General features: G+C 39.7%; 1 pseudogene; it reads right to left on the minus strand.

Annotated features, from left to right (window-relative positions):
- Positions 1-455: 455 nt before the first annotated feature.
- Positions 456-16,740, minus strand: LOC135230828 (thiol S-methyltransferase TMT1A-like; annotated as a pseudogene).
- Between the last annotated feature and the right edge of the window lie 2,084 nt (positions 16,741-18,824).

Raw genomic sequence — 18,824 nt, forward strand, 5'->3', positions numbered from 1 at the left:
GAGAAAGCTTTCTCTCTCTGTGGGCTCTGGAGGACAGTCTTTGTCATCAGTCTTTACCTGGTCAAGGAGCTTCTCAGCACAGGGACCCTGAGTCCAAAGGAAGCTCTGTTCCCCTGGCTCTTGTTTCATGGTGGTATGAAGTTCCAGAAAGGGGTTGTAGTGCTGCCGCTGTCCATGTTCGAGTGGTGCTGCATATCATGCAGAATCATCTGTAAACCAGGCATGAGTTTCCTCCTCCTCAGTCAACTGATCATAAGGAACTCTCCATGAGGCCATAGGTACAGACCGGGAGATGGAAGGTAACATGACAGAAGTGGAGACCATGGGCATTTGGGCCACCTCCTTGTGCAACTTGTGCCTTCAGGTCCTGCTTGGGCCCGATTTTGTATATACCACTTCCATTTGACGATGGAGTGCTGCTGTGCACGTCCAACTTCATGACTCTGTGGGTCAGATGACACCCAGTTCATGATAGGCGGCTCAGGCTGCATGGTGACTTGATATCTCCTGGTTAAGCATTCAGTCTGTACTAAGGCCCAGTAACAAGCCAAAAGCTGTTTCTCAAAAGGAAAGTAGTTATCTGCAGAGGATGGCAGGGCTTTGCTCCAAAATCCTAAAGATCTGCGCTGTGACTCACCAATAGGGGCCAAGACGCCATACAGCATCTCTGTCTGTCACTGGCACTTCAAGCACCATTGAATCAGCCAGATCACGTGGCCCAAAGGGTAGAGTGGCTCACAGAGCAGCCTGAACCTGTTGCAGAGCCTTCCTTGTTCTGTGTCCCACTCAAAACTAGCAGCTTTTTGAGTTACTTGATAAATGGGCCAGAGTAGCACAACCAAATGAGGAATGTATTGTCTCCAAAATCCAAAGAGGCCCACTAGGCATTGTGCCTCCTTTTCAGTTTGGGAGGGGCCAGATGCAATAATTTCTCCTTCTCTTTAGAAGGAATATCTAGACATGCCCCAGACCACTGAATCCCTAGAAATTTCTCTGAGGTAGGAGTCACTTGAATTTTTGTGGGATTACTTTCCCATCCTCTAGCATGCAAGTGTTTTACCAATAAGTCTGAAGTCATGGACACTGCTTCCTTACTAGGTCCAGTCAGCATAATGTCATCAGTGTAATAGATCAGTGTGAATTTTAGGAAGGGAAAGGTGATCAAGGTCCCTGTGGACTAATTACAACATAGGGCTGGAGAGTTGGTGTAGCTCTGAGGTAGGCAATGAAAAGTGTATTGCTGGCCTTACCAGCTGAAGACAAACTGCTTCTGATGGTCCTTTGAAACAAGTATGGAGAAAAAGGCATTAGCCAGATCAATAGCTGCATACCTTGTACCAGGAGATGTACTAATTTGCTCAAGCAATGAAAATACATCTGGAACAGCAGCTGCAATTGGAGTTGCCACCTGGTTAAATTTATAATAATCTACTATCATTCTCCAAGATTCATCTATTTTTTGCATAGCCCAAATAGGTGAGTTGAATGGGAATGTGGTTGGAATCACCACATCTACTTACTTCGTGTCTTTGATGGTGGCAGTAATCTCTGCAATTCCTCCACGGCTATTGCTTTTGGTTGACTATTTTCCTAGGTAGGGGCAGTTCTAATGGCTGCCACTTGGCTTTTCCTACAATAATAGGCCTTACTCGACTTGTCAGGGGTCCAATATGGGGGTTCTGCAGTTGCTGAGTATATGTATCCCAATTATGCATTCTGAACTGGGGAAATCACTACAGGATGAGTTAGGGGACCCACTGTACCTACTGTGAGATGGACATAAGCTAAGACTCCATTAATAATTTAACCTCCATATGCCCCTACTCTGCCTGGTGGGCCACAGTGACATTTTGGGTATCCTGGAATTAGTATCAGTTCACAGCCGGTATTCAGTAATCCCCAAAAAGTCTGATTATTTCCTTTTCTCCAGTGAACAGTCACCCTCATAAAAGGCCATAGATCCCTTTGGGAAAGGCTGGGAGAAAGATTAGATTAGGTTTTTGGCAGTGTAGTGGAGTCCTTCCTCAAGGGGACACAGGCTTGCCTTCAATCAAGGGGTTGTGGGTCTTTAAATTCCCTCAAGTCTGGGAATTGATTGAGGGACCGTGACTCTATATTCTGGCAATCAGAGTTAGACTGCTGTTCACCTAACCTAGCATTCATCCACTTGTGCAGATCAAGTAAAAGTTTAGTAAATTTCCTATTTCCCTCCTAGAGACACCATGACTAAGTAGCCAGTGCCCTAAGTCCATACAAGTTAAACTATTCTGATTACTGTTTGACTCTGCTGTCCGTTACAGTAACCACACCCACCTTGTCTTTGCTGATTGAGTGCTCCCACTTGGCCCCTACCACCATGAGGTTCAACGAGCCCCATTGTTGTTAGGTGTTGTCATTCAGTTATTTTATGCCTTACATAAAATAGCAATCAGCAGTGTTTAAGAATGCTGGGGATGCTTTCACAAATTAGTTCCTCACCATTTTGGTAAAAGGTGTGTCCTCTGAGAAATTCATGTGTGGATCTGTGGGTCTAACCTGATAAATCCACTCTAACATGCCAATTTCTCTAAGCCTTTGAATACCTTCTTCTACAGTACATCAAGGCAGGTCTGGTACTTCAACTCGACTTAATGTAGGCCACCATGTAATCCATGTTCCAACGACCCAACCAAATACACTGTTAGATCCTTTCCTAACCTCTCGAGCTGAAACACTGAATGAAGAATCTGTGTTTAGTAGCCCAATATCAATAAACTCAGACTGATCCATCTTTATGTTCCTTACACCAGTATCTCACACCCTTAGTAGCCATTCCTACACATATTTCCCAGGTTTCTGTTTGTACGTATTAGAAAAGTCAAGCAGTTCTTTTGGAGTGTAGCATATCTCCTCCTGGGTCACACTTTGTACTTCACCTGTTGGGGCTCTCTGGGACTTAAGTCTAGTTATAGGTCTAGAAGCCAAAATCAGAGGGGAAATGTTTTGAGAACATTCAGCATTGTCTTGTATAATCATCTGCCTCAGGTGATGCCCCAGGCAAAGCCTCAGACAAAGGTGCTTTAGATGCAGCTGTGTTAATCTCATTAGCTGGGAGTGAAGGGGCTAACGGTTTTACTGGGCAAAGTGGTTTAGCAGACAAACGTGGAGTAATCTCTTCAGATAGGAGTGAGAGGGCTGTTTCTGTTGGCAGGAGTGGTTTGATGGAATTTAGGGGCTCAGTGTCTCCAGCTTCCTGATTATCTGCCCCTATGTCCCTACCCCAAGTTTCAGAATCCCATTTCCGCCCAATCAATGCCCTCACTTTAACTCCAGACACCTCTCAAGGTTGGCAGTCAAGTTGGTGGTGTAATCCAGCCACTCTTACAATCAGACTCTGGGGTTTGGTTTTCGGCAACATCAGCTCTGTTACCACAAGAAATGAGGCTTTCTTTCAAGGCACAAGAGGAAAATTTGAGGTCGTTTATGCAGCACTTGAGCTTTGACTCTGAAGCCCTGAGCTCATCTCTTTCTTTCACCAGTTTGTCTAGTGAATGTAGGACCAACCAACCAGCTTCCTTATACTTCTGTTTATGACAATATTGTAGAAAGGTATCACACATGCAATCACACAGAGCCTCACCTTTCACCAATACCTGATCTATTGGTGGTGATATTTTGTGTATTTGAATTGCCATCTCACATCATGGATTAGCAGTGCCCTCTTTACTACTGGAAGCAGAGTCATCAACATTTTTAAGACTAACCAGACTTAAGAACCAATTTAGAAAACTCATCCTTACAATTTTGTTTCTCTAGAACCACTCGCAGTACCAAAAGTCTAAGGCTGGGTTCTCTAGAGAAAGCAAAACCAGAAAGTGTATAAATATATAGAGAGAGCTTTATATCAAGGAAATGGCTCATGCTGTTGTAGAGGCTGAAGTGTCCAAAATCTGTGGGTCAGGATAAAGGTGGGGTGCCAAACCCAAGATCAGCAGGTCGGAGAGCAGGGCTTTTGCTCACAGGCTGTGAAGACCAATGAATCCCGAGATCTAAGAGGTTGCTTATTAAACCTAAGCAACCTCTTAGATGCTACTGTAAATGTAATTGTTTCCCTAATTTCTCTTTCAGATTTCTCATTGCTTGTGTATAGGAACCCTACTGATTTTTGTTTGTTGACCTTCAGCCCTGCAACTTGGCTAAATTCCACTATTGATTATAGAAGCTTTTTTGTGGACTTTGAGGTTTTCTACATGTAGGATCATGTCATCCACAAATAAAGATAATTTTACTTCTTCTCTTCCCATCTGGATACCTTTTATTTATTTTTATTTTCTTATTGCCCTGGCTAGGGCTTCTAATACAATATTAAATAGAAGCGGTAAGAGAAGTCACCCCTATCTTGTTCCCGACTTCAGTGGGAAAGTTCTCAGTCTTTCCCCACTAAGTATAATGTTGGCTTTTGGCTTCCATATATAAGGATCTTCCATTCTATTCCAAACCTCCTAAGGGTTTCCATCAAGAAATGGTGTTTGATTTTATCAACTGCTTTTTCTGCATCCATAGAGATGATCATGTGGGTTTTTTTGTTTTTTGTTTTTGCTTTGTTCTATTGATGCAATATATTACCTTGATTGATTTTCTAATGTTAAACCATCCCTACATTCCTGGAATAAATCCCACTTGTTTGTGGTGTATGATTCTTTTAATATGCTGTTAGATTCTGTTCACTAGAATTTTGTTGAGGATATTTACACCTATATTCATAAGCAATATTGGCCTATACTTTTCTTGTGGTATCTTTGTCTAGTTTTGGTATCAAGGTTAAGTTTGCTTTATGGAAAGAATTATGGAGTAATCCTACATTCTCTACCTTTTAGGAGAATTTAAACAGAATTGCTGTCAATTCTTCTCTAAATGTTTGGTAGAATTCCCCACTGAAGCCATCTGGTCCAGGACTTTTGTTGTTGTAGTTGTTGTTTTGGGGGGGTTTTGAGCACTAATTCAATCTCTTCACTTGTTATGGGTCTTGTCGAGATTTTCTGCTTTCTCCTGAGTTAGTTTGGGTAAGTTATATGCTTCTAAGAAATCATCCATTTCATCTAGGCTATCCAGTTTGTTGTTATACTGTTATTCATAGTATTCTGTCACAATTCTCTTTACTTCTAGCAGTTCAGTTATGCCTCCTCTTTCATTTATTCTGGTTATTTGCATATTTCCTCTTTTTTTTCTTGTTAGTCTAGCTAAAGGTTTGTCAATTTTATTGATCTTTTCAAAGAACCAACTTCTGGTTTTGTTGATTTTATCTTTGTTTTTCTGCTTGCAGTTTTATTTATTTCTGCTCTGATCTTTGTTATTATCTTTTTTCTGGAAGGTTCAGGCTTAGTTTTCTATTCTGTTTATAGTTCCCAAAGTTGTCAAGTTAGGCTGTTAATTTAAGATCTTTCTTGTTTGTTCATGTAAGCATTTATTGCTGTAAGTTTCCCTCTGAGTATTTCCTTTGCTGCACCCCGAAAGTTTTGGTATGTTGTGGTTTCATTTTCATTTGACTCTAAGAAATTTGTGATTTCTCTTTGGATTTCTTCCTTGATCCATTGGTAGTTTAATAGAGTATTGTTTAATTTCTATGTTTGTGTTATTTCCCAGTTTTTTTAATTATTAATTTCTAGCTTCACTCCACTGTTGTCAGAGAAGATGCTTTGTATGATTTCAATCTTTTATATTCATTGAAACTTGCTTTGTGACCTAACATGTGGTCGATCCTGGAGAATGACCCATGTGCACTGGAGTAGAATGTATACTGTGCTGCTGTTGGGTGGAGTGTTCTATACATGCCTGTTAAGTCTAGCTGGCTTGTAGTATCATTTAGGTCCTCTGTTTCCTTGTTGATCTTATTTCTAGACGTTGTGCCCAACTATTATTGTAGCGCTATCTATTTCTCCCTTTAATTCTATCAGTGTTTGCTTCATATATTTAGGTGCTTGATGTTGGATGCATATATATTTATAATTGTTAAATCTTCTTCATTAATTGAAAATTTTATCACTATTTAATGTCCATCTTTATCTCTTCTGATAGATCCTGTCTTAAAGTCTACTTTGTCAGATATAAAGATTGCTACCCTGGCTCTCTTTTGGTTATTATTTGCATGGAATATTTTTTTCTATCCTTTCGCTTCCAACCTATTTGTGCCCTTGGGTCTAAGGTGTGTCTCTTGTAAACAGCATATAGTTGGATCGTTGTTGTTTATCCATTCTGCCACTCTTGCTTTTTCATTGGAACTTTTAACATTCATTGTAATTACCATTAAGAACTGACTTACTCCTGTCATTTTGTTACTTGTCTTTTCAGTGTCTTAAGCCATCTTTTCTTTTTCCTTTACTACTGCTTGCTTTTCAGTTTTGTTGGTCTATTGTAGTGAGGCATGTTGTTTCCCTTCTTCTTCCCTTTTGTGTATGTTTTTTAGATATTTTCTTAGTGGTTACCATGAATATTACATTTAAGAGTTTGTGTCTATAGCATCCTAGGGTAAGTTGATACCACCTTATCTTCAGTAACATACAAGAAATTCTATACTATACCATTGCTCCTCTCCCCCTCTTTTTGTTCTTATTGCTAGTTTTGTCTTTATATTTCATGTGCCATGTAACATAATTCTATACTTGCTTTTTATACACTTGTCATTAAAAAACATGAAAGACAAAGCAATTAGAATGATCAGGCATGGATATCTTTATACTTGTCCATGCAATTCCCTTTGTTAGGGATCTTTCTTTTTATGTATGGTTTTGGATTACTTTGTAGTGTCTTTTCCCTTCCAACTGCAAAACTACCAGTAGTATTTTCTGTAAGGCCAGTCTGTTGTGTATGAACTCTCTCAGCTTCTGTTTGTCTGGAAATGTTTTCATTTCACCCTCATTCTAGAATGGCAGTGTCAATGGGCATAATATTCTTGATTGACAGGTTTTTTTTTTTCTTTCAGCACTTTAAACATGTCATTCCATTGTCTTCTGACCTCCAGTGTTTCTGAGGAGAAATCAACACTTAATCTTATGGGGATCTTTTGTATGTGACTGTTTACTTCTCTTTCACTGCTTTCAGTATTTTTTCTTTATATTTACTTTTTGAAAGCCTGCTTAGGAAGTGTCTGGTGTAGATTTCTTTGAGTTTATCCTGCTTGGTGTTCTTTGAGCTTCTTGGATTTGCAAATTCTTGTCCCTTATCAGATTGAGGAAATTTTCTGCCATTATTTCTTCAAATACATTTTCTGTTCTTTTCTCTCTTTCATATCCTTTTGGAGTAATTATAAAGCATATACTAGGCCTCTGGATGTTGTCCCACAATTCCGTTAAACTGTGGTCAACTTTTTTGAGCCTCCATTCTTGTTGCTCTTCAGCATCTGTAATTCTGACTATCTTATCCTCTAATTCACTGACTCTTTCTTCTGCCTGATTAAATCTGTTGTTAAATCCTTCTATTGTGTTTCTCATTTCAGTTGCAATATTTTTGATTGGTTTCTTTCTTTTATTTTATTTTCTTGTTGTTGAGAATATACACAGTAAAACATATACCAATTCAACAGTATCTGTATGTAGGATTCAGTGACTTTGATTAGATTCTTCCAGTTGTGCAGCCACTCTCACCCTCCTTTCTGAGTTGTTACTCTCCATTTACATAAAGTCACTGCCCCCTAAGTTTCCTATCTAATCATTCAAGTTTCTGTTGTGAATTGATCCTATATAAATAGTTCATAAAAGAGCATAATGTTCAAGGCAGATATTTTTTACTAGCTAAGCTAAACTACTGTTTGATTTTGAGAATACTTCAGGGGCTATTTTTGGTTTAAAGTTTAAATTTATGTCAGAGCAATAGTTTTGGGGGTTCTTCCAGCCTCCATGCCTCCAGAATGTTTGGAGTCCATAAGAATTTAAAAGTCTGTTCTGCATTTTCCTCCTTTTAATCAGGATTCTTCTATAGAATCTGTTTGGTTTCTTTTTATTTCTTTTTTTAAAATCTTTGGTTTGTTCATGTATTTTCCTTATTTCTTTTAGTTCTTTGTCTATGCTATTCCCTAACTCTTTTATTATGTTTAGTATTGTTGCATTATATTCTTCCATTTTTTTCATTATTTGGTCTTCCCTAGATGCACTTTCACTTCCTTCATCATGTTCATTTGGATGGACCATCATTTCACCCTTCTTTGAGTGTCTTGTGATTTTTTTGTTGAGACACTGTAATTTTCAAGAGTGTTAACTTTCTTAGTTCTCCCCAGGATTTGGTGTTTTTTTCCCACACTACTTTCTGCAAGAAATTCTTAAGTGGTCTCTAGAGTCAAATGAGAATGAAAACACATCATACCAAAATCTTTGGGACACAGCAAAGGCAGTCCTCAGAGGTCAATTTATAGCAATAGATGCACAAGTCAAAAAAATGAGAAAGGGACAAAATCAAAACATTAGCTACACAACTCAAACAAACAGAAAAAGAATAGCAAAAGGAGGCCTTAGTCACCAGAAGAAAGGAAATAGTAAAGATCAGAGCAGAAATAAATGAAATAGAGAATAGAAAAACAATAGAAAGAATCAAAACCAAAAATTGGTTCAAAAAGATCTACAAAATCAACAAACCACTGGCCAAACTGACAGAAGAAAAACAGGAGAGAGTGTAAATAAGCCAAATAAGAAATGAAATGGGAGACATTACAACAGACCCAACTGAAATAAAAAGTATCACAACAGAGTATTATAAAAAACTATACTCTAACAGATTTGAGAACCTAGAGGAAATGGGCAAATTTCTAGAAACACACTACCTACCCAAACTAACACAAAATGATGTTGAAAATCTGAACAGATGCATAATAAGAGAAGAGATTAAAAAGGTAATATAGAAACTCGCAACAAAAAAAGCCCTGGCCCTGATGGCTTCACTGGAGAATTCTACCAAACATTCAGAGAAGAGTTTATACCAGCACTAATCAAACTATTTCAGAACATAGAAGAGGAAGGGATACTTCTGAATTCATTCTATGAAGCCAACATAACCCCGATACCAAAACCAGGCAGAGATACCACAAGAAAAGAAAATTAAAGACCAATATCTCTCATGAATATAGATGCAAAAATTCTCAACAAAATTCTAACCAAAAGAATTCAGCATCATATCAAATAATAATAATACACCATGACCAAGTATGATTCATACTAGGTATGCAAGGATGGTTCAACATAAGAAAATCAAACAATGTAATCCACCACATAAATGAAAGGAAAGAATTACATGATCATCTCAAACAATGTAGAAAAAGCATTTGACAAAGTCCAACACCGATTTCTGACAAAAACTCTCAATAAAATAGGTTTAGAAGGGAAATTTCTCAATATAATAGAGGGCATCTATACAAAACCAACAGTCAACATCACTCTTAATGGGAAGCTGAAAACCATCCCCTTGAGAACAGAAACAACACAAGGGTGCCCAATATCATCACTCTTATTTAACATTGTGCTGGAAGTAGCTAATGCAATAAGGCAAGAAAAAGAAATAACAGGCATCCAAATTGGTAATGAAGGAGTAAAACTGTCCCCATTTGCAGATGATATGATACTATACATAGAAAACTCAAAAGACTCCACAAGAAAACTACTGAAACTAATAGAAATATTCAGCAGGGTAGCAGGAACAGACAAAAATAAGTTGGATTTCTGTATATCAATAAAGAGAACAAAGAAAAGAAAATCAGGAAAACAATACCATTTATAATAGCCCTTAAAAAAAAAAAAAACTTAGGAATAAGTCTAACCAGGCATGTACAAGACCTATACAAAGGAAACTACAAAACACTACTGCAATAAACCAAAATAGATCTACATAAATGCCAAAACATGCCATGCTCATGGATAGGTAGACTGAACATTCTGAAATTTCAAATCTACCAAAAGCAATTTACAAATATAGTGCATCCCAACCCAAATACCAACAACATTCTTTAAAGAGATGGAAAAGCTAATCATTAGCTTTATACGGAAAGGGAAGCAGCCCCAGATAAGTAAAGCACTATTGAAGAAGAAAATTAAGTAGAAGGACCCCCACTACCTGACCTCAGAACCTACTACACAGCTACATTAGTCAAAACAGCTTGGTACTGGTACAATGACAGATACATTGACAATGGAACAGAATTGAGAACCCAGATGTAAATTCATCCACCCGTAGTCACTGGATATTTGACAAGGGCCTAAAGACCATCAGATGGGGAAAAGACAGTCTTTTTAACAAATAGTGCTGGCAAAACTGGTTGTTCATCTGCCAAAAAATGAAACAGGATCCAAACCTCACACCATACACAAAAACTAATTCAAAATGGATCAAAGACCCAAATATAAAACCAAAAACTATAAAGATCATAGAAGAAAAAATAGGATCAATGCTAGAGGCCCTAATACACAGCATTAACAGGATACAAACTCTAACTAACAATACACAAACTCCAGGAGATAAGCTAGATAACTGGGATCTTCTAAAAATCAAACACGTATGCTCACTGAAAGACTTCACCAAAAGAATAAAAAGAGAATCTATAGACTGGGAAAAGAATTTTGGCTGTGACGAATCTGGCAAAGATCTAATCTCTAACATCTACAGGAAAATCCAACACTTCTGTAACAAAAAGACAAATAATCCAAATAAGGAATGGGCAAAGGAAATGAACAGACACTTCACCAAAGAAGACATTCAAGCGGCTAACAGACACATGAGGACATGCTTGTGATCACTAGCCATTAGAGAAATGAAAATCAAAACCACAATGAGATACCATCTCACCCTGGCATTACTGGTACAAATCAAAAAACCAGAAAATAACAAATGTTGGAGAGGTTGCAGTGAGATTGTAACTCTTATGCACTGCTGGTGGGAATGCAAAATGGTACAACTCTTTTGGAAAACAACATGGCACTTCCTTAGAAAGCTAATAATAGAAATACTATATGATCCAGCAATCCCACTCCTAGACGTATATCCTAGAGAAATAAGAGCCATCACACAAATAGACATATATACACCTGTGTTCATTCCAGCATTGTTCACAATAGCAAGAAGATGGAAACAACATAAATGCCCATCAGCAGATGAATGGATAAACAAACTATGGTACATATACACAGTGGAGTACTACGCAACAATAAAAAATAATGATGAATCTGCAAAGCAGCTCCCAACCTGGAAGAATCTGGAGGGCATTATGCTTAGTGAAATAAGCCAATCACAAAAGGACAAATATTGCATGAAACCACTACTATAAAAACTCATGAAAATTTTTACACACAAAGAGAAATAATCTTTGATGGTTACGAGGGAGGGGAGACGTGAGATGGAAAAACACTAAATAGACAATAGATAAGTGGTAATTTGGTGAAGGGTAAGATAGTATAAAATACTGGGGAAGCCCGCATAAGTTGTACAAGACAAGTTCATGGAAGCCCCATAGACACATCCAAACTCTCCGAGGGACTGAATTGCTGGGCTGAGGGCTGTGGGGACCATGGTCTCGGGGAACACCTACCTCAATTGGCATAACATAGTTTACAAAGAAAATGTTCTATATCTACTTTGGTGAGTAACATCCAGGGTCTTAAAAGCCTGTGAGCGGTCATCTAAGATACAACACTGGTCTCACTCCTTTGGGAGCAAGGGACAATGAAGAAAACTAAAAACACAACGTAAAGATTAGTCCAAAGGACTAATGAACAACAACTACCACAGCCTCCACCAGACTGATTCCACTACAGCTTGATGGTGCCCAGCTACCACTGACTGCTGTGACAGGGATCAAAACAGAGGTCCCGGACAGAGCTGGAGAAAAATATAGAACAAAATCATAACTCACAACAGAAGACCAGACTTACTGGCCTGACAGAGACTGGTGAAACCCCGAGAGTATGGCCCCCGGAAACCCTTTTAGCTCAGTAACAAAGTCACTTCTGAGGCTCACCCTTCATCCAAAGATTAGACAGAACCATAAAACAAAACGAGACTAAAGGGCACACTAGGCAAGGGGCAAGGACTAGAAGGCTGGAGGGAACAGGAAAGCTGATAACAGGGAACCCAAGGTCAAGAAGGGGTTGGTAACCAATGTCATAAAACAATATGTGTACTAACTGTTTAATGAGAACCTAGTTTGTTCTGTAAACTTTCATCCGAAGTATAATAATAATAAATTTAAAAAAGTTAAAAAGAAAAGAAATTCTTAGGCAGGCAGAGCCTTCAGCTTTTGCTTTCTATTTTCTCTCCCTCTCTTGATAGCTCCTTCTCCTTCCCTGGTTTAAATAGGATTTGAAAGTTTCAGACCTTGGTTTTCAACTTTCAATGTCTCTCAAACACACCAGAGAACACAATGTGGTCAATCTGATCACTGGGGCATCACCACTCAGGCAAGATATTGCACACTAATCCATCTGTCCACCACAGGCCAAGTCCTCTCTTCTCTCTCCCTTCCTTTCTCTGTTTCTGCGACTGAATTTTCAGTCAGAAAATCCACTCCCGTTGAACCCCCTTCAGGGTTGGGTGTTTTCCTCCGGTTCTGCCAAAGCTCCCCTCCCTGCTCTCAAGGAGCTGCTTATATTTGAGCTGGCATCCAGGGGAAGCACACCATGCCCTTTTTTTTTTTTTTACACATTACATATGGCTGCTCTTGGGCTACAATGGCAGGGCTGAGTAGTTGCAATAAAGACCGTGTGGCCCCCAAAGCCTAGAGTATTTTTACCTGATCCTTTTCAGGAAGCCCTGGTAGCATAGTGGTTGACAGCTGCAGCTGCTAACTAAAAGGTTGGCAGTTCAAATCCACCAGGTGCTCCTTGGGAACCATATGGGGCAGTTCTACTCTGTCCTATAGGGTTGCTATGAGTCAGAATTGACTTGATGGCAACGGGTTTGGCTTTTTTGGGGGTTTTTTGGTCCTTTACAGAAAAGGTTTGCCAATCTTTTTCTAAGGCAAAAAACAAACCAACAAAAACATATGATAACAATAGTGCAAAGGATAGGTGGGAAATGGAAATACACCGTTGTAAGGTTCTTGTACTCTACATGAAGGTGGACTGTGATAAGTTGAAGATGTATGTTGTAAACCCTAGATAAACCACTAAAAATAATAATAATGATAATGATAAAAGAGGTATAGCTAATAAGCCAAGAGCAGAGATAAAATAGAATCATAGAAAGTACTCAATCCACAAAAGGCGTATAAAGAGGGAAAGAATAAACAAAGAACAGACAGTAAATACAGGGGAAACAAATTGCAAGGTTGTAGATTAAACCCAACTATATAAATAATTATATCAAACAGATTATCTAAACCCTCTGATTAAAAGGCAGAGATTGTCAGATTAGATTACTTTTAAAAGCAACGCTCAACTTATGCTGTCCATAAGAAATCCACTTTAAATATAAAGACATAAATGTGCTAAAAAAGTAAAAGGGTAGGAAAAGATAAGCCATGCAAACCCTAGTCAAAAAACAGCTGGAGAGGCTGTATTTAAGCCAGACAAAGTAAACTTCAGGACAAAGGATATACCAAGGAGAAAAACACACTATGATAAATGGGTCAGTTCTTCAAGAAGACATAGCAGTGCTAAATGTGTATTGCTCTAAACACAGAGCTTCAAAACACATGAAGCAAAAGCTGATAAAAAAGAAAAACAGGCAAAATTCAAAATTATAAGTTAGAGTCCAACATTCCCTCCCAGTAGCTGAGAGAACAAGTAGACAAAAAATAAGTAAGAATAGAGAAGATTTGAACACTAACAACCAGCTTGACTTAGTTGATACAAAAGGCTCCATCCAACGACAGCAGAATACATACATACTCTGTGGGGCATTCATCAAGACAGGCTACATTCTGGCCTACAGAACAAATCTCAATAAATTTTAAATGGCTGGTTTCATATATGTTTCCTACCACAACAGAATTAAACTAAAAATCAATAACAGAAAAGGAAAAAAAAAAAAGCCAGTGCTGTCCAGAGTGCAGAGAAACAACATTCTCGTACACTGTTGGCCAAAACCATAAACCCAAACCCACTGCTGCAGAGTCAGTTTCAACTCATAGCAAACCTATAGGACAAAGTAGAACTGCCCCATAGAGTTTCCAAGGAGTGCCTGGTGGATTTGAACCGCCGACCTCTTGATTAGCAGCCGTAGCACTTAACCGCTACACCACCAGGGTTTCCACACCGTTGACAGAAGGGTAAAATAGCATAACCTTTTCGCAGGTTACTTTGGCTCCATGTACCAGAAACTAAAATTGTGCCTTCCTTTAATCCAACTATTCTGTTTCTAGGAATTTATCCTAAGGAAATAGGCACAGATATGGATAAAGACTTAAGTACCAGAATGTTCAATACAGTGTTACTGTTAATAGCAAAAAAAAAAAACAAAGCTGAAATGTCTTAAAGGTCCAACAATAGTAGATTAAATGAATTTTGAAATACTCTTATAGTAGAATACTTTACAGAAATTTAAAATATGTTTCTAGAATAAGAAGAACACGGGAAAATGTTTACCATGAAATGTTAAAGTGAAAAAAATAAGTAGATTATGAATAACAATACATTGAGTATATCCCAGTTGTGTGTGTGTGTGTGTGTAAAACACGAAAGGGCATGTATCATAATGTCAACCTCAGTTATCTCTGCTCATGGAATAACAAATAATTAATTATAATTTTCTTCTGCATTCTTCTGTGTAAAATCCAAATTCTCTGTAACAAATATATATTGCTTTTGGAGTCAAAAAAGTAAGTTTTATTTAAGAAAATTTTTCTGTTATATTCAATTTTGGAAAACATGTTGCTTAAACTTAAGCCTATTACTACATCATGCAGAGGTACGTTCTTTCTTTCATTTTTGTTTGTTTAAATGAAACAAGTAATTGTTGGGTAACTGCTAATAATCTCCTAGGTAGGTGTGGGAGGGGGTAGGTAGGAAGTTAAGGAGGGAAAGAGAGGAACAAGCTGCCCAGAATCAGTGAGAAGGGGCTTCGCAGTGCTGTAGTAAGCTCCGGGTCAGAGAAACACATGGCATGGCAGGAGAATGAGAGAGCAGCTTTGGCAAGCCGGCCAGAAGTATGTCTCTCTTCTTTTCACGGGTTCGCGCCTCAGTTGCCTTGTATCATTACTAATTTAGCTCTACCTCACCCACCCACCACACACTGAATTCTACCAGTATAGTCTCCCCTTTCTGGAATGACTCTCTTTGTCCCTTTTTTTTTAATTAAAACGAGAGATTTCTTGAAAGAAAAAAGACAGCTCCAGCCAGGGACGTGCCAGATCTCATGAAAATGAAATCAAACCTTTTGGCTAACAGCAGTTACAAACATGTAATTATAGGGTTAGATGAAGAACTCTGGCTATAATATCCTGATGGGTGGGTGAGTAATTAGCAAAGTAGGAGGCAGGACATCTCCAAGTGGTGGCTTTAAGATGATTGGATTAAAGGGTATATGTGTGCCCTTTAGACTGGTATATGCTAACTAGTTATGGGAAAAACCACAAAGATCTTAAAAACAATTTGCTCTTTTACATTTGAATGGTTACCTTCTCAGGAACGCACAAGCAGGAGCTTTTAAACAAAATGGGGTCTGGCCGACTCCTAGGCCAGCCACCTTGGATATGCCAGACACCACTGTTATGAAGCTCTTATTCAAAATATAACAGCAAACTTTTAAGTCTGTAATTAAACTTGAACTAAAAACGGGTTTCCCTTCTCCCAATTAGTATTTTAAATGTAAAACTGAAGCCTTTGAGCCACTGTGCTCTCTACTGCCGGCACCACACTATTTCACAGCATATCCGAAGATGTGGGGGCGCACCAGATCCCAGGCCAGCGGGGCCTGCAAATGCTGCAGCTTCAGCTTAGAAAAGCCGGCCCTCTCCAGGGTCTTCCAGCTCTCTCTGGTCAGGTTGCACCCATCAAACAGAAGGAGCCAGAAGGGTTCCAGGACCTGTTGCCAGAAGTAGGTCCAGGTCGAAGGCTTAGCTGCCACATGCTCCATGAAATAAAGAGCTCCTCCCTGCCTCAGCACTCTGCACACCTCTTGGAGCATCCGCTCCTGGCTCTCCACGGAGCACAGGACCAGGGTGCAGACCACCACATCCACGGAGCCATCGGCCACCTGGTGCATGTTCTCCCCAACAGCCACCACGAAGTGCTCTAATTGCAGGTGAGGGTGCTCTGCGATGCTCCTGATCAAGAAATTCTCAAAGTTGGGGTTGGGGTCAACACAGGTCACCCTGCATCCAGGCGGAAAGAACTTGAAGTTGGCTCCCGTGCCACAGCCCACCTCCAGCAGAGAGAGTTTCCCAGAGGGGCCCGCAAACTCCTAAAGATTGCTGAATAGCTCCCGCTTCTTGCTTGCCATCTGTTCATTGTAGATCACACTGAACCTCATCAAGAAGTAGGGCATATCCGGCTCCATATGCCCAGAAAGTTCAGTAGGTACAGGGGAAGTGCCAGGATGAAGATAGCCAGCTGGAGAATGAGGACGGTAAGCGCCATCACTTCGGAAGAAAAAACTGTAACAGGCTGCTAACAGCCTGACTCATTTAACCGCAGGACGTAGGCTCTGGCCACACCGCAGAGCCAATCACCTCCAAGAGGAGGGAGGAACTGGCTGTGCTGGGAAAATGCAGCTCCAGTCAAGCTAAGGGCAAGAGGCCCTTTTCCTAATTAGTAAACAAGTTTGGCACAAGTTTACTCATAGCTTAGTTTTCAGGAAGCGAAACGAAACGGTTTGCAACTTTTCTTTAGAAGAAAAATTGATTATAATCCCTTCTTTATAATCCCTCTATTCCAGGTGCCCCTTGTCTGCGTTTGGAAACTATTCCTATTTTCCTGCTGGAGTTTCACACGCATAGCGCTCACGTACACCCCAGCTCGGAGGGCCAAAGACTTTTAAACAGGAAACAGAATCTGTGGATGGAGCCTGATTAAACGCCTATCTCCAAGGCCCCTTTAACACAACATGTGCCCTTCCTTCCTCCTAGCCTCCCCAATTCCCCCAACCCACGTCCCTAGTTCCTGAAAAACAAAGGTCATGCCTGCCTGGTGACTGACAGTTCACAAGTATTCGCCCTTGGCTTTCTGGGCAGAGGGTCTCAGATGTTCATAACTCAACAGCAAGGTTATTCTTAAATTACTGTTTTGGCCAGCACACGTTTTAAAGGACAGGTCTCAGTCTTCAAACTGTACCCAACTACCACGCAACCAGCTAACTTAGATAAAAGCAGTTTGCAGAATATTCACATTTGAGAAGCTAAAGTATTCAAAAAATAGTTTTAAACATTCATCTGTTTCTAACAAGTGAAGCCTGGGCTTCAGGGTGACCCGGGAAACAGAAATTTTTTAAAATAATGATAGCTACTTTTTAAAATTGGGGTGATGGATACAGGGAGTGTACTGTTGTTTCATTATTTGTTATATCTTGTACATTTTTTATGAATATCTTTATCTACTCCATTTCTAAACAACTTATTTGAGGCAGAATTAACATTATAAACTGTACACATTTAAAGTGTACAGTTTGATAAATTTTTTTTTAACTTTTATTAAGCTTCAAGTGAACGTTTACAAATCCAATCAGTCTGCCACATATAAGTTTACGTAGATCTTACTCCGTACTCCCACTTGCTCTCCCCCTCTTGAGTCAGCCCTTTCAGTCTCTCCTTTCTTGACAATTTTGCCAGCTTCCAACTCTCTCTATCCTCCCATCCCCCCTCCAGAAAAGAGTTGCCAACACAGTCTCAAGTGTCCACCTGATATAATTAGCTCACTCTTCATCAGCGTCTCTCTCCCACCCGCTGACCAGTCCCTTTCATGCCTGATGAGTTGTCTTCGGGGATGGTTCCTGTCCTGTGCCTACAGAAGGTCTGGGCACCATGGCCGCTGGGATTCCTCTAGTCTCAGTCAGACCAATAAGTCTGGTCTTTTTATGAGAATTTGGGGTCTGCATCCCACTGATCTCCTGCTCCCTCAGGGGTCCTCTGCTGTGCTCCCTGTCAGGGCAGTCATCGATTGTGGCCGGGCACCAACTAGTTCTTCTGGTCTCAGGATGATGTAGGTCTCTGATTCATTCGGCCCTTTCTGTCTCATGGGCTCTTAGTTGTCGTGTGGCCTTGGTGTTCTTCATTTTCCTTTGCTCCAGGTGGGTTGAGACCAATTGATGCATCTTAGATGGCTGCTTGTTAGCATTTAAGACCCCAGATGCCACATTTCAAAGTGGGATGTAGAATGATTTCATAATAGAATTATTTTGCCAATTGACTTACAAGTCCCCGCAAACCATGTTCCGCAGACCCCCGCCCCTGCTCCACTGACCTTTGCAGCATTCATTTTATCCCGGAAACTTCTTTGTTTTTGGTCCAGTCCAATTGAGCTGACCTTCCATGTATTGAGTGTTGTCTTTCCCTTTAACTAAAGCAGTTCTTATCTACTGATTATTCAATTAAAAAACTTCTCCCACCCTCCCTCCCTCCCCCCCTCGTAACCACAAAAGTATGTGTTCTTCTCAGGTTTACTATTTCTCAAGATCTTATAATAGTGGTCTTATACAATATTTGTCCTTTTACTTCTGACTAATTTCGCTCAGCATAATGCCTTCCAGGTTCCTCCATGTTATGAAATGTTTCACAGATTCGTCACTGTTCTTTATCGATGTGTAGTATTCCATTGTGTGAATATACTACAATTTATTTACCCATTCATCCGTTGATGGACACCTTGGTTGCTTCCAACTTTTTGCTGTTGTAAACAGAGCTGCAATAAACATGGGTGTGCATATATCTGTTTGTATGAAGG

This window comes from Loxodonta africana, chromosome 3, assembly GCF_030014295.1.
Source record: "Loxodonta africana isolate mLoxAfr1 chromosome 3, mLoxAfr1.hap2, whole genome shotgun sequence".
NCBI lineage: Eukaryota > Metazoa > Chordata > Mammalia > Proboscidea > Elephantidae > Loxodonta > Loxodonta africana.